This window comes from Protopterus annectens, chromosome 14.part0, assembly GCF_019279795.1.
Source record: "Protopterus annectens isolate FY-2018-M chromosome 14.part0, PAN1.0, whole genome shotgun sequence".
NCBI lineage: Eukaryota > Metazoa > Chordata > Ceratodontiformes > Protopteridae > Protopterus > Protopterus annectens.
The window spans coordinates 335203376-335218669 of record NC_056748.1 but is presented as its reverse complement, the minus strand read 5'-3'; positions in this window follow the sequence as shown (position 1 = coordinate 335218669).

Here is a 15294-nt window from a genome sequence, read left to right as displayed (position 1 = left end):
ATTTAGGTGAGGACATTACATAAAAGTAGATAAGAAGCAGTTGGTTAAGTGGGGGGACATGAAGTGAGGACAGCCTCTATAAGAGTCTTTGTGGAGAAAGAATAGATACTGCTTAACCAGAGAATGCTCCTGGGTGACCCTGAAAAATGCACTTGTTTTTAATGATTTACCTGCTCAACAGATAAATAAGCATCTGCAGTACTATCAGTACAAAAAAGGCATTTGTTTTTTCTTTGTATTGAACTTTGGCCTTTGCTCACTTACCACACTATATAAAGAGACACATGCCAGCACTAAACTGTACAACTGCAGGCATTTCTCTATATAATTTCCTGCGTTATACTCAGCACTGTGGCCAAAATCTCCCATTTCAGATAATTTTATCACACTGTTTTTTTCCAAAAAGAATTGTTACCATCCTCATATACAGAACTACTAAAATGTTTAATGTATATTAAATGCATTTCTAAAGTAAACAATAAAAATTTAGCTTTAAATAAGGAACAAAAAATAATAATGTATTGGCCTGGACCCTATGTCACAGACTGACTTCATTTCAGAAAATTTTCGTTCTAAAACTGAAATAGTTTCATTAAAACTAGGGGGCTCAGAGGTAGTGGTGCAAGTCATATAAGGAATATACTTTATCAGTAACATTCTTTTCTTTTTCTTTTGAGAACATGAAGGTTCTTTTTTACTTGCTATAAGATTACTTTACTCCACCGTAATCTGTTCTATTAAGCCAAGAGCTATCAAGGGACAAATATGCATTGACAAAAGCAGCACATATTAGGAGCCTCAGCTGATTAATGTTACATTGTTATCACTTCAATTCTTTGGTGTCCTACAAACAGCTTGCTATATTCTGCAAAGCATATACAAAGGCAATGAGTAGGTAGGAAGAAACATTTGTATCAGCATCAAGACTTCAACCTGCTTCTGTGCTTGACAAAGCTTTCATAGGCAATTCCCCCTCAATAAATCATGCTTGGGTTCTAGTTTCCAAAGAAGTGCTGTTTTTTGAAAAAAAGCAAAAACAGCACATCTTTAGGACAAGTGTGAAAAAGAAACCTAATTTATATTTGTTAAGTAAGTGAGTGGACTTATCCAAAGACCCTTTTCAGCCATGACCCTGGCCATGGTGGCAATACATTACACTCATAAAAAACTGACATTTAAAAATATACCAACATAATTTAACAACAATACAGTACACAAGTAATACTTTACAAATTAACCTAATAGTTTTCTCAGATGCCTCACAAAAGTCATACCTTCATTTAGTAGCACACAATGAACATTTTACAGTAAGACTATGTCCATCCTTAAGTAGAATGTAATGAACAAAAAATATATGTAGCACCCTAATTTAACCAGTAATATTATTTACAGACTAATGTTAAGTAACACCCCAGAAAACAGTCCTGTTGTACACGTGGCATACGTCTTGAATTTAATTCAAGCTTCACCTTCTCACACATTTGCATGAGTCCATAAACAAACAAACACACACACATGCACACGCATAGACACACGCACCCACACAACCACATACAGACACAGCCACACAGCCACATACAGACGCACACATGCACATGCACGCACATAGATACATACATACATACATACACATACAAAACAGCCACATAGAGACACACACATACACGCATGCATACACAAATGCACACACACACACACACACACACACACACACACACACACACACACACACACACACACACACACTCACATTCAAACATAAACACAAAACCAGTAAATCCATACTATGCTTATTGCAAGACCTTTATGGGATGGAACAAACCATATAAAGAGCAGGGCGAAGAGGGTGGCTGTTCCAGGACACAAGCTGTTAGGAGGATACAATCAGCAGTTGCTGATACAGTAATGCAGTACCAGCATTCATACAAGAAACCACGGGTGATATTGTGGCTTCTTTAATAAATGTCGATATTGCATTTGCAGAGTTCAACTTGTTAGTATCTGTAGCATGCAGTTTGTTACAGTTGGATCAAGGAGCTTGCTACGATTGGGAAGACCTTTGAATTGAGGAGGTGATGGGATAGAAAGAAGTTACAAATGCATGCATAAGCATATTTTAAGTATGATTTTGGAATCCCTGCTAAAAATTTGATTGTTTCCCTGTTATGATTGTGAAAGCTAAGAGGTTGACAGGTATGCGTATTGCTGTTCTGTAGCTATAAAAAGAACAACATTTAGAGCTCATTCATTAACAGTGACAATTTAAGTCGATTTTAGGTCTACCATGCCAAGTTCTGTATATCATCATCTTCTTTCGGCTGTTCCCATTAGGGGTTGCCAGAGCAGATCTTCTGTTTCCATTTCTTCCTGTCCTCTGCATCATGCTCTTTCACACCAACCGCCTGCATGTGCTCTCTCACCACATCCATAAACCTTATCTTAGGCCTTCCTCTTTTCCTCTTACCTGGCAGCTCCATCCTTAGCATCCTTTTCCCAATATACCCAGCATCTCTCCTCAGCACATGTCCAAACCAACGCAATCTCGCCTCTCTTACTTTGTCTCCAAACTGTCCAACCAGAGCTGACCCTCTAATATACTGATTCCTAATCCTGTCCATCCTAGTCACACCCAATGCAAATCTTAACATCTTTAACTCTGCCACATCCAGCTCTGACTCCTGCCTTTTCGTCAATGCCACCGTCTCCAACCCATATAACATAGCTGGTCTAACTACCCTCTTGTAGACCTTCCCTTTCACTCTTACTTGTACTCGTCTGTCACAAATCACTCCTGACACTCTTCTCCACCCATTCCACCCTGCCTGTACTCTCTTCTTCACCTCTCTTCCACACTCACCATTACTCTGAACTGTTGATCCCAAGTATTTAAACTCATCCACCTTTACCAACTCTACTCCCTGCATCCCCACCATTCCTCTACCCTCCCTCACATTTACACACATATATTCTGTTTTAGCCCTGCTGACCTTCATTCCTCTCCTCTCTAAAGCATATCTCCACCTCTCCAGGGTCTCCTCGACCTGGTCCCTATTCTCACTACATATCACAATGTCCTCTGCAAATATCATAGTCCACGGGGCCTCCTGTCTGATCTCATCTGTCAAGCTGTCCATCACTACTGCAAATAAGAAAGGGCTCAGAGCTGATCCTTGATGTAATCCCACCTCCACCTTATACGTATCTGTCACTCCCACCGCAGTCCTCACCAATGTCACACTACCCTCGTACATATCCTGTACCACTCTTACATACTTCTCTGCCACTCCCAACTTCCTCATACAATACCACAACTCCTCTCTAGGCACCCTGTCATATGCTTTCTCTAAGTCCACAAAGACACAATGCAACTCCTTCTGACCTTCACTGTATTTCTCCAACAACACTCTCAGAGCAAATATTGCATCTGTAGTGCTCTTTCCTGGCATGAAACCATACTGCTGATCACTAATCATCACCTCCCATCTTAACCTAGCTTCCACTACTCTTTCCCATAACTTCAAGCTGTGACTGATCAATTGTATCCCTCTGTAGTTACTGCAGCTCTGCACATCACCCTTATTATTAAAGATAGGTACCAAAACACTTTTTCTCCACTCCTCAGGCATCCTCTGACTTTCCAAAATTTCATTAAACAATCTGGTTAAAAATTCTGCTGCCATTTCACCTAAGCACCTCCATGCTTCCACTGGTATGCCATCTGGGCCAACAGCCTTTCCATTATTCATCCTCTTCATAGCTGACCTTACTTCCTCCTTGCTGTTTCACTTCCTGTTTCACTATCCCCACATCATCCAACCTTCTTTCTCTCTCATTCTCTTCATTCATCAGTCCTTCAAAGTACTCTTTCCATCTACTCAACACACTCTCCTCACTTGTGAGTACGTTTCCCTCACTATCCTTTATCACCCTTACCTGCTGCACATCTTTCCCAGCTCTGTCCCTCTGTCTAGCCAATCGGTACAGGTCCTTTTCTCCCTCTTTAGTGTCCAATCTCTCATACAACTCTCCATATGCCTTATCCTTAGCCTTCGCCACCTCTCTCTTTGCCATGCGTCTCATCTCCTTATACTCATGTCTACTTTCTTCATCTCTTTGGCAATTCCACTTCTTCTTCGCCAACCTCTTCCTCTGTATACTCTCCTGTACTTCCTCATTCTATCACCAGGTCTCCTTGTCCTCCTTCCTCTTTCCAGATGTCACACCAAGCACCTTTCTAGCAGTCTCCCTTACTAGCTCTGCTGTAGTTTCCCAGCTATTCGGTAACTCTTCACTGCCTCCCAGTGCCTGTCTTAACTCTTCCCTGAACTCCACCTCACAATCACCCTTTTTTAACTTCCACCATTTAATCCTTGGCACTGCTTTCACATTTCTCCTCCTCTTCTTGATGACCATCGTCATCCTACAGACCACCAATCTATGCTGCTTAACTACACTTTCCCCTGTCACCACTTTACAGTCTCCAATCTCCTTCAGACTGACCCTCCTACATAGGATATAATCCACCTGAGTGCATCTTCCTCCACTCTTGTACATCACCCTATGCTCCTCTCTCTTCTTAAAGTACATATTCACCACAGCCATGTCCATCCTTTTCGCAAAATCCACAATCATCTAACCTTCTGCATTCCTCTCCTTAACACCATATCTACCCATCACTTCCTCATCCCCTCTGTTCACTTCATCAACATGCCCATTGAGGTCCGCTCCAATCACTAGTCTCTCACCCTTGGGTACACTCACCACCACTTCATCCAACTCACTCCAAAATTTTTCTTTCTCATCCATAGCACACCCAACTTGTGGAGCATATGCACTAACAATATTTATCATTACACCATCAATTTCAAGCTTCATAAACATCACTCTATCAGACTCTCTCTTCACCTCCAAAACACTCTTGGCATACTGTTCCTTTAGGATAATCCCTACCCCATTTTTCCTGCCATCCACACCATGATAAAACAATTTGAACCCGCCTCCTATACACCTGGCCTTACTTCCCTTCTATCTGGTCTCTTGCATGCACAATATATCAACCTTCCTTCTCTCCATCATATCAGCTAGCTCTCTCCCTATACCAGTCATACTGCCAACATTCAAAGTTCCTACCCTTACTACTACACTCCTAACCTTCCTCCTCTCTTCCTGCCTTCGGGCATGCCTTCCCCCTCCTCTTCTCCTTTGGCCAACAGTAGCCCAATTTCCACCAGCACCCTGTTGGCTAACAGTACTGGTGACAGTCATTGTTAACCTGGGCCTCGACCGATCCAGTATGGAAATATGAAATGTTCTCCGCATAAGTAATTTGGCAGAAGTGTTATGCCAGATGCCCTTCCTGACGCAACCCTCCCCATTTATCCGGGCTTGGGACCGGCACATAAATGCTATAACCTAATCCCTCCCAAAACTGTGTACTGGCCCCTAATGATGATGGTTAACCTAATAATTTTCTCAGATGCCTCATAAAAATCATACCTTAAATTAGGAAACATAAACAGTAAGAATAAACTACTAGAAGCACTGAACATCTAAGAATTCATAGCTATTTTGGTTAAAACTGAATCTTAGCTGTGACCAAACACACTATTATCACCCAGCCTTGTTGATCAGTATGTTTCCTCCCAACATGAATGGACCATAGATGGACTGTGGTGTGAACTTCTGGAAAAAAAAATCATAACAGCTGCCCAATTGGCATTAGCCCCTTAAATGATAATTTGTGCCAAATATGGCTCAGCTTCATTTTTACATTGTATTAATAAAACTGTCATTGGCAATGGCTAAATTTTCCCCTTTAGGCTGACTTCAGGCACTAGTCTCAAAACTAAAGCTTTTATACACAGTTCCACCTTTTGCGTAATAAGAGATCTGACTCTAAATATCTCAGTGAAGAAAAGCAGTGTAGTGTCCCCTGGTTAATGGTGTCATATTTCATCCAACTTGTTAATATGGAGTTAAATCCATACTAGTCCGGAATCGGATATTGATGACTCAGTAGATACAATTATCTTAAAGTGCTACCCAGTACATTTATTGACTACTGCCTTATCATCTCCATGTGATCTTTTAAAAGGCCAAGTCACACCTTGTTGCAGCCTCTCAGTGGTCTCTCTCATACACCTCTGCAAGTGCTTGATGTTGATCAGATTATGATTCTGTTCTCTGTTTGCTCTGTTGCTGTCCAGGACTGGTTCCTAACTGACATGGGGGAATCCAGTACAACACTTTTCCTTATAACTATAATAGCTAATCATTGACAAAGACTTTGAATTCATTTTACTCATTCATGAAGCTCAGAGAATCTGCAAGGATATAATGACAGCTTACTGGTTTAATAAAGCCACTGCCTATGGAGCCTCCCTTATGGCCATCCTGTGACTCATTTATTCAACTCAGGGACAAGGGTTCAGTATTTCCTTCATTTGGTTGAGCTAAGAGATTTTTTTTTCTTTTTACATTGTTATACATCCTTGCCTTGGCTGCGACTTCCTTGCTAGTAATTGTTCCATAGACATTTTGCCTCTAGTTTGTAATACAACATACTGCTAAAGCAAGTGGGGTCATTACGTGTTCCCTTTTGAACCAGCTGTGGCCCCAACCATGAGGTAGGCAAGCTAACATCTGCCTGTCTACCCATCTACTACCACATGCATTACAACTTCTCCACTGTCCAAGCCACTAGTCCAGCTTGGGTCATCTGGAGCAAAGTCATGGCTTTAGACCTCAAAGCCACAAGGCTGAATAGTGGCAGTGACAGTTTTTGATAATTTATGAAGGTAGTTTCAATGATTTCTGAAGTTGGTTGAACTTGGTCTGCACAGATCTGCTTAAAATCAATCAAAATATGTAGGTTTGGTAAACTCACATTGTCAGCATTAATATGCAATGTGCTAAGCTGCAGCCACTGAATGTGGTCACTTCAAATTGTGGCAGCATGTAACACACAGTGAACTTTCTTCTAACCAAGTTACTTAGGTACTAATTATTGTTATTATTAAGACCACCAATCTTCTGCTAGTGAGGCAGGTAATAAATTTAAGTCACCAGAACACTAGGGACAGCATTTAGGATAAGAAAAAGTAGCAGTCTGCCTATAGTTCCTATGTAAATACTTTACTAAAGAGGCACAGTAGAAGTACTGCATGTTATCAACCTGCCAAACATGAACTCACTCAATATAGATTCAATGACAGGATGCATTTTGCAGGTTAATGACATGAAGGCTGATGGTAAGGAAGAGGCCGGATATCCTGTGTATCCAGGAGACAAGAAGGAAGGGCAGTGCAGCAAAGCAACTTGGCTTGGGATACAGAGTTGGCTACTGGGGGGCAGACTATAAATGGTATTTTAATTGTGGTGATGGAGAGTCTTTTGAAGACAATGAGGGATGGCTTCTGAGGTAGTAATAGACTCATGACAGTCAGATTCAAGTATAAAGATAAGACAATATTAACAACCTCAGTATACACCCCACTGTAGAGTCATTACAGTGAGGAAAAGAGTGCATTCAGGCAGCAGTTGCAGGACCTACTAAATAAAGCAAGTCAGTATAAGTTGATGTTTTTGAATGCTAGTAAGGAAAAACTCTTTTATGGTCAAGACTGAAGTGTTTGTTTCAGCAGTGTGTGTGTGTGTGTGTGTGTGTGTGTGTGTGTGTGTGTGTGTGTGTGTGTTTAGAAAGCAGCTTGCCACAATTTTTAACTACACTTTTTTTCTCTGTATTGCAGAGAATGTCAAAGAGAACAGATTGTGGTGGTTCAGGTACATGTGCAAGAAAGCCCAAGGCAATTTGGAGAAGAAATTTTGGAACAGACAGGAAGCAGGCAAGAGGAAACAAGGGCATTCAGCAAAGAGATGGATGGCTTGTTAGAGAAGACCTGTGACCATCAGGCATGACTGTCAAAGAAGATAGCAGAGTGGAACTGAATTGAGAGAGATGGTAACAGTTGACATGACAACAGGACCCCATGTAGAGAATTGGAAAAAGGATGGTGGTGATGATGATGATGATTGCTGATGGTGACTAGAAGTACTATATATATGTCCAAGGACATGAGGTTACTTGCACTGCCCAGTTATAGCACCTAACTTCTGGGTATTAATAACACCTTTACATGAAGATTTAGCCATGAGTAAGAACTATTTATATGCTAACACTGAACAGACACCAGCCTGGTTAACAACAGGAAAAACAATGCTCCTACTTAAGAGTGAACTTGCAAGCTGTCCTAAAAAACTATAGACCAATAACCTGCCTTCCAATGACATATAAACTATATATTGGAATTGATGCTGACAGAGTTTATAGTCATTTACAAAAAAAAACTCAAGTCATAGCAATAGAACAAAAGGTTAACAAAAGAAAGTCATATGGAACAAAGGGATAATATGGTGTTAAATAAAGTCATAATGGAGAATTGTAAAAAGGGAAAGAATCTAAGTATTGCATGGATAGGCTACAAACAAATAATTTGATAGTATCCCACATTCATGGATAAAAGAGCACTTAAAAATGTATAAGATACACCCTACACTGATCACATACATTACAGAGACCATGAAACAGTGGCCAACCACTTTGCAGTTAAGTCATGATAAAGGAAAAAATATTATTCCAGGGATAAAAAATCAAGTGGGGGGGGGGTATTCTAGGATGAATTTCTGTGACCATTGTTCTTTAGTCTTGCCCTTAACCCATTAAGCTGTCCATTTAATAGATTAGGTCATGGGTACAATTTGGCTCCCACAAAACAACAAAATGCAAAGGCTTCTCATCTTCTTTTTGTAGATGATTTAAAATTGTATAGTTCATCAGATAAAGAACTGAAAGAACAATTGCAAGTGGTCAAAACCTTTTCAGATGATATAAGAATGTCATTTAATCTTGATAAATGTGAAAAAGCAACCTTTAAAGCAGGAAAGCTGCAACACCAGAAACATCAGTTTGGGACATAAAAGAACCTGAGCAAGAGGGAATGTATAAATATTTGGGGATTGATAAGGGATCAACAATAAAACATGACTAAATGTGAATAAGGAATATTTTAGAAGACTAAAATTAAAACTGAAAACAACATTGACATGTAGGAACAAAGTCCAAGCCATAAACCAGTTTGCTCTTACTGTCCTAATTTACAGATTTGGAATGAGTGACTGGCCCCAAAAGGGTTGGATCACTTTGATAGGAAAACAATAAGGATGCTTCATGTTCATCAAATTATTTATAAAAATCAGTGTATACAAAGACTATATATTCTCCATTCTGATGGAGGTGTGGGCCTTCTCGAAATTGATTTCACATACAGCTCTGCAATCATGGGGCTGCATACATATTTGCAAGGCCCGTATGTAATGAAAGTTTTAAAACATGAGGAGGATAAGTCTAAGATGACTTCTCTGCTTAGTTTAGCAGAAACATATTGGTGTCAAGTGAAAATAGAAATCAAACCAGAAGTAGATAAACATCAGGCAGCAACTGAATGTGCCAAAAAACAAAAAAAAAGAATATAAGGTGAAGGATCGGATGAGAATGGAAGAAATGTAGAAAATGTATAAATACAGATGCAAGTATAGAAAACTCTTAGAACAACCTCATGTTTATCAGGATTGAAAACAGGAATAGTTATGGGGAGGTAAATGTAAACCAAAAGACGCAAGGTTAATATTGTCTGCCTAAGATGATGTACTACGTACATGGTGGTTTACAAAGTCCATTGAACATGTGGGAGAAACATGGTTTTGTAAAGCAGAATTGGAAACAGTTGCACTTCTTGTTGCTAGTTGTGATGTACTAATGTCAGAAGGACTGTATACTGAAAGGCATAATAATGTGGCAAGACTTTTGCATTGCGAATTGTGCAAACATTAAAATATTGAAGTAACTGAAAAACACTGAGAACATGTGCCACAAAGCATTATAAAAAATGATGAAGTTTATATCACATGGGATCACCCATTACTAACAGTTCAAAAAATAGATGTATGAAAACCAGATATAGTGGCCCATGAAAAGAAGATAAAAGTAGCATTGATCATTGAAATTGCTACACCCAGTGACTACAGTGTCTTATGTACTGAGAGACATCTTCTTCTTCTTTCGGCTTTTCCCGGTTAGGGGTCGCCACAGCAGATCACCTGTCTGCTCATGATTGGCAGTGGAGTTTTACAGTGTCAAGTTGCCAGCCCGGCGCCTAACCTTCCACAGAAGGTACACACACACACACACACACACACACACCTAGGGCCAATTTAGAGTGTCCAATCCACCTGCAGCATGTCTTTGGGATGTGGGAGGAAACCGGAGCACCCGGAGGAAACCCACGCCACCACAGGGAGGACATGCAGACTCTACACAAAAGGCACCCCAGCTGAGGATCGAACCGGAGAACCTCTTGCTGTGAGGCGACAATGCTAACCACTGCACCACCGTGGCCGCCCATGTACTGAGAGACATAAAATCATAAAATACCAGAATTTGCAGGCAGAAACAAGGGCAATATGGAAGAAGGATATTCAGATAGTTCCAATAGTAGTAGGTGCAATGAGTCTTATAGAAAAGAATTTACAATCGTACTTAGATACGTTACCGATGCATGTAACTCCATAGGAATTGCAGGAGTCAGTTTTGGGCACATTGCAATTGCTGAGAAGAGCACTTCTGGCTAATATCAAAGACGGAAACAATACTAATTTCATGAACTTGAATCATACTTTGACTTAGGAATGGGGTCCAATTCCACTATGGTATTAGAAACCCAAAAAATTGGAAAAATTAAAAAAAAAAAAATGAGTAGCCTCTGCCTTTGATTCATGCAAGCTATGGACTTAGCAGGACAGAAAGGACTTATTCATGGAAGAGCTTCAAATCCCCTTGTTATGCTCGATTGCTTATGGTACCAGGCTTCTATGGATTTCACTCATGTGGTTTCATTAAGGAAACAACCAGCAAAGGAAATTGACTAGTATTTGTGCCAGACTGTTCATTTGCATGAACCATAATGAGTTTATATAGTGATAAACTATATCATTGGCGCAAAATAGTAGGACAGAAACATAATGGAATAATGGAACTAGAAATAAAGCCGTGTTTGATAATATTGAGGACTGGAGTGCTAAGACCAGCATCAAAAATATTGCCCTGCATACAGAGGGTTTTATCCTGGGACAGTATGTCTAAGAGATAGTTGAACAGTGATCTAAGCAATGGGCAAATCTTAGTGGGGGGGGGGGAGGTGGACAAAGAAAAAGATGACTAAAGTAGGAAAGCTGAGTAGACCTAACTACTGTGCTGATATATACTTAAAATGAGATATTTTTCTACTGTTGACAACTATATAAATCTATAATATTAGATTTCACATTTAAGATCTGCAGGCAAACATTTGCTCTAATATTGTGCATTATATCTCATGATTTAGATTGCGTAATACCATTTATAGTAATTATATTCTTTTGGTGTTTCTTCAGGTACTTTTTGTAATTGCTGTCTAGATATTGATTTAAACTGTGCAATGTTTAATAAATCTCTTGAGAACTTTTAGATAGTATTACTGTAAGAAAAACTGCACAAAGCAATTAAAACCCTTAATCAAAATCAAATCTTTCTGTGACAGTTGTGTCCTTCAAAATGATGTGTCATTATGCAGTCTTGCACTTCTAGATTCCATTATGAGTAGCAAGGGTCACTTTTTCAGTAATATGATGCATTTTTATGTTCCTGTCAATGGTCATTAATTCTTTTTCATCAGTAATTATTTTGCAGGTTTGCATCACTACGGCTTTTTCATTATGGAAAGGAGGATTTACTGAAGAAGTGCTTAATCAAGTGCATCTACGGAAAACAAATAGAAAAACTAATAACAAAAATAATTTATATAATGTATACAGCATCAATAATAGTTTGTTCTTCCATCACTTCACAGAGAAATTGTGCCAAACAAACCACAAGGCTACCTATAAGGAGTTAAGTGATAGCAAAGAATATGCTATGCTCATATTACTATCCATTGCACTTTTAGCAGAATGAGAACATACTCACACCAACCACAAAATCCTTGGCATACATCACTCTCATTCACAGTTTAGGCTAAAAAAGACAAGTAAATAGCTGTACAAATAAGTCATAATAATAATTTTAGATTACATACATTTAATATAAATTTTGAAAGACTATTAAGTGGGGAATAACATGCTTCTTATTATAGTATTATCTGAAAACAAAGTTATACACATTGCACGAACCAAAGTAAAACAGTTCTGAAAATGATAGTAATTTCATGATTAGAGTTAAATATACTTTCCCCACAAACAAATGATGCAACAAGTTCAAGGTATTAGGTAGCAAGACATCTCCCTTCAGATAAATTTGGTTAGGGACACACAGCTGAAGAGATATATGCCTGCCACAAATTAACTGCAAGTACAGAAAATCATGCAACACCATGCCTACATCTTTAATAGCCAAGGGCACAGTGGAAATAATGCCTGTGGCTCCAAGGTACCTAGAGACAAGAGGCAAAATAGCAGGTATCAGCTGCAAGATGCCCAGATGCAGTGAAAATGCAATGTATTATGGGGAGTGTTTTTTTAATGATGTTTGTAGACCATTACCCCCTTCACCCCCCTTCCCAGTGTCTAGATAACATGGCGTAAAACACTTACAGGAGCATAAAATCAACTAAAGTATCATGCAGATACCATCCATGCTGTAGAACACGTCTGTATATTGTACATACATAAAAATGTACTGTACACCAAGCTCAGCACACAACTTTCTCTACATCCATGCACTTAGTTGTTGAAGCTAAGAACATATTTCTCTGTGTCTGCAATCATTTTTTACAGCTCATGTCCCTGCAGCTGAATTTCACTTCAGTCATCTATCCACAACCAAATGTAGCCACAGGAAAATACCACCGAACAGCCTGAACACTAATGCACCACTCCATAAAAATCAAAACTTTACAGTATATTTCTTATTTCACAGGCACACAGAGATACACACACATACACACACACACACACACACACACACACACACACACACACACACACACACACACACACACACACACACACACAAACTTATAAAATATAGCGTGCCATACAAGCTGATTGTTCATGAAACATTTGTGGAAATAAAATAACTTTTTATACCCTTTAACTACAGCTTGCATAATGTGTAATATTTTTAGTTGATATAAATGAGTTACAATGTGTTGACCTTCTTCTGTCTAAATTAACTGCTAGTACATTCAATCACAAAAGTATTTACTGACCTTGCTGAAAGAATAACTGTACTGACTATAGTTTTAGACATGCCCTGATGCAGAAGTATGAAAAATAAGTATGCAATATAATCCATCGTCAGAAAAGAGACATCACAGCATTTATATTTAAAGTCAACATACACACAAGCACATGCACACACGTATAGCTGACCATATAAATTATTTGTTCATGAAAGATTTGTGGAAGTAAAAATACAAAATATTTTACTACTATTTAACTGTAGCCTGTGTGACATGTATACTATTTTTAGCCAAGACAAATGAGTTACAACCTGTTGGCCTTCTGTCTAACCTGACTGCTTGCATGTTCAATCACAAATTTATTTACTTAGCCTTGCAGAAAGAATAACACTGACTGCATTCACAGCATACCTCTCAGCCTCCAGACACTGAAATTAGGTACAAAGGCCCTTGAAAATTAGGTACAGTGGATATAAAAAGTGTACACACCCCTGTTAAAATGCCATTTTTTTGTGATATAAAAAATGAGACCACAATAAATCATTTAAAAACTTTTCTGACCTTTAATGTGACCTATAACCTGTACAATTCAATTGAAAAACAAACAAATCTGTTAGGGGAAAAAAATATAAAAAATAAAAATCATACAATAAGCTTGTTGCATATGTGTGCACACCCTTAAACTAATACTTTGTTGAAGCAACTTTTGATTTAATTACAACATTCAGTCTTCTTGGGTAGGAGTTTATCAGAATGGCACATCTTGACTTGACAATATTTGCCCACTCTTCCTTGCAAAAGCACTCCAAATCTGTCAGATTATGAGGTCATCTCATGTGCACAGTCCTCTTCAGGTCACCCCACAGATTTTCTATTGGATTTAGGTCAGGGCTCTGGCTGGGCCATTCCAAAACTTAAATTTTCTTCTGGTGAAGCCATTCTTTTGTTGGTTTGGATGTATGCTTGGGGTTATTGTCATGTTGAAAGGTGAAATTCCTCTTCATATTCAGCTTTCTAGCAGACGCCTGAAAGTTTTGGGCCAAAAGTGACTGGTATTTGGAACTTTTCATAATTCCCTCCACCTTGACTAAAGCCCCAGTTACAGCTGAAGAAAAGTAACCCCAAAGCATGATACTGCCACCTCCATGCTTCACCTTGGGGATGGTGTTCTTTTGGTGATGCAAAGTGTGATTTTTGCACCAAATGTACCTTTTGGAATTGTGGCCAAAAAGTTCAACCTTGGTCTAATCAGACCATAACACATTTTCCCACATTCTTTTGCGAGACTTGATGTATTGTTTTGCAAATGTTAGCCAGGTCTGGATGTTTTTCTGTGTAAGAAAAGGCTTCCATCATGCAACCCTACCCCATAGCCCAGACATATGAAGAATACAGGAGATTGTTGCCACATTTAGTACACAACCAGTACTTGGCAGAAATTCCTGCAGCTCCTTCAGTGTTGCTGTAAGTCTCTTGGCAGGCTCCCTAACCAGTTTTTGTCTTGTCTGTTCATCACTTTTGGAGGGATGTCCAGTTCTTTGCAGCATCACTGTTGTCCAATATTTTCTCCACTTTTTGATGACCATCTTCACTGTGTTCCATGGTATATCCAATGCTGTGGACATTTTTTTGTACCCTTCTCCTGACTGATACCTTTCACCAATGAGATCCCTTTAGTGCTTTGTAAGTTCTCCATGATTTTTGCTGTAGCAGGCAACTGAGTAAATGTCAGGAAAATCCTACTAGGACAGCCGAACTTTATTTGGGGTTAATCAGAGTCTCTTTAACTGATGGCAGGTATGTACCCAAGAAGACTGAATGCTGTAATAAAATTATAAGGTGCTTCAACAAAGGATTAGTTTAAGGGTGTGCACACTTATGCAACCAGCTTATTGTACGTTTTTTTTATTTTTTCCCTAACAGATTTGTTTGTTTTTCAATTGAATTGTACAGGTTAAAGGTCACATTAAAGGTGGGAAAAGTTTTGTAATGATTTATTCTGGTCCCATTTTTTTATATCACA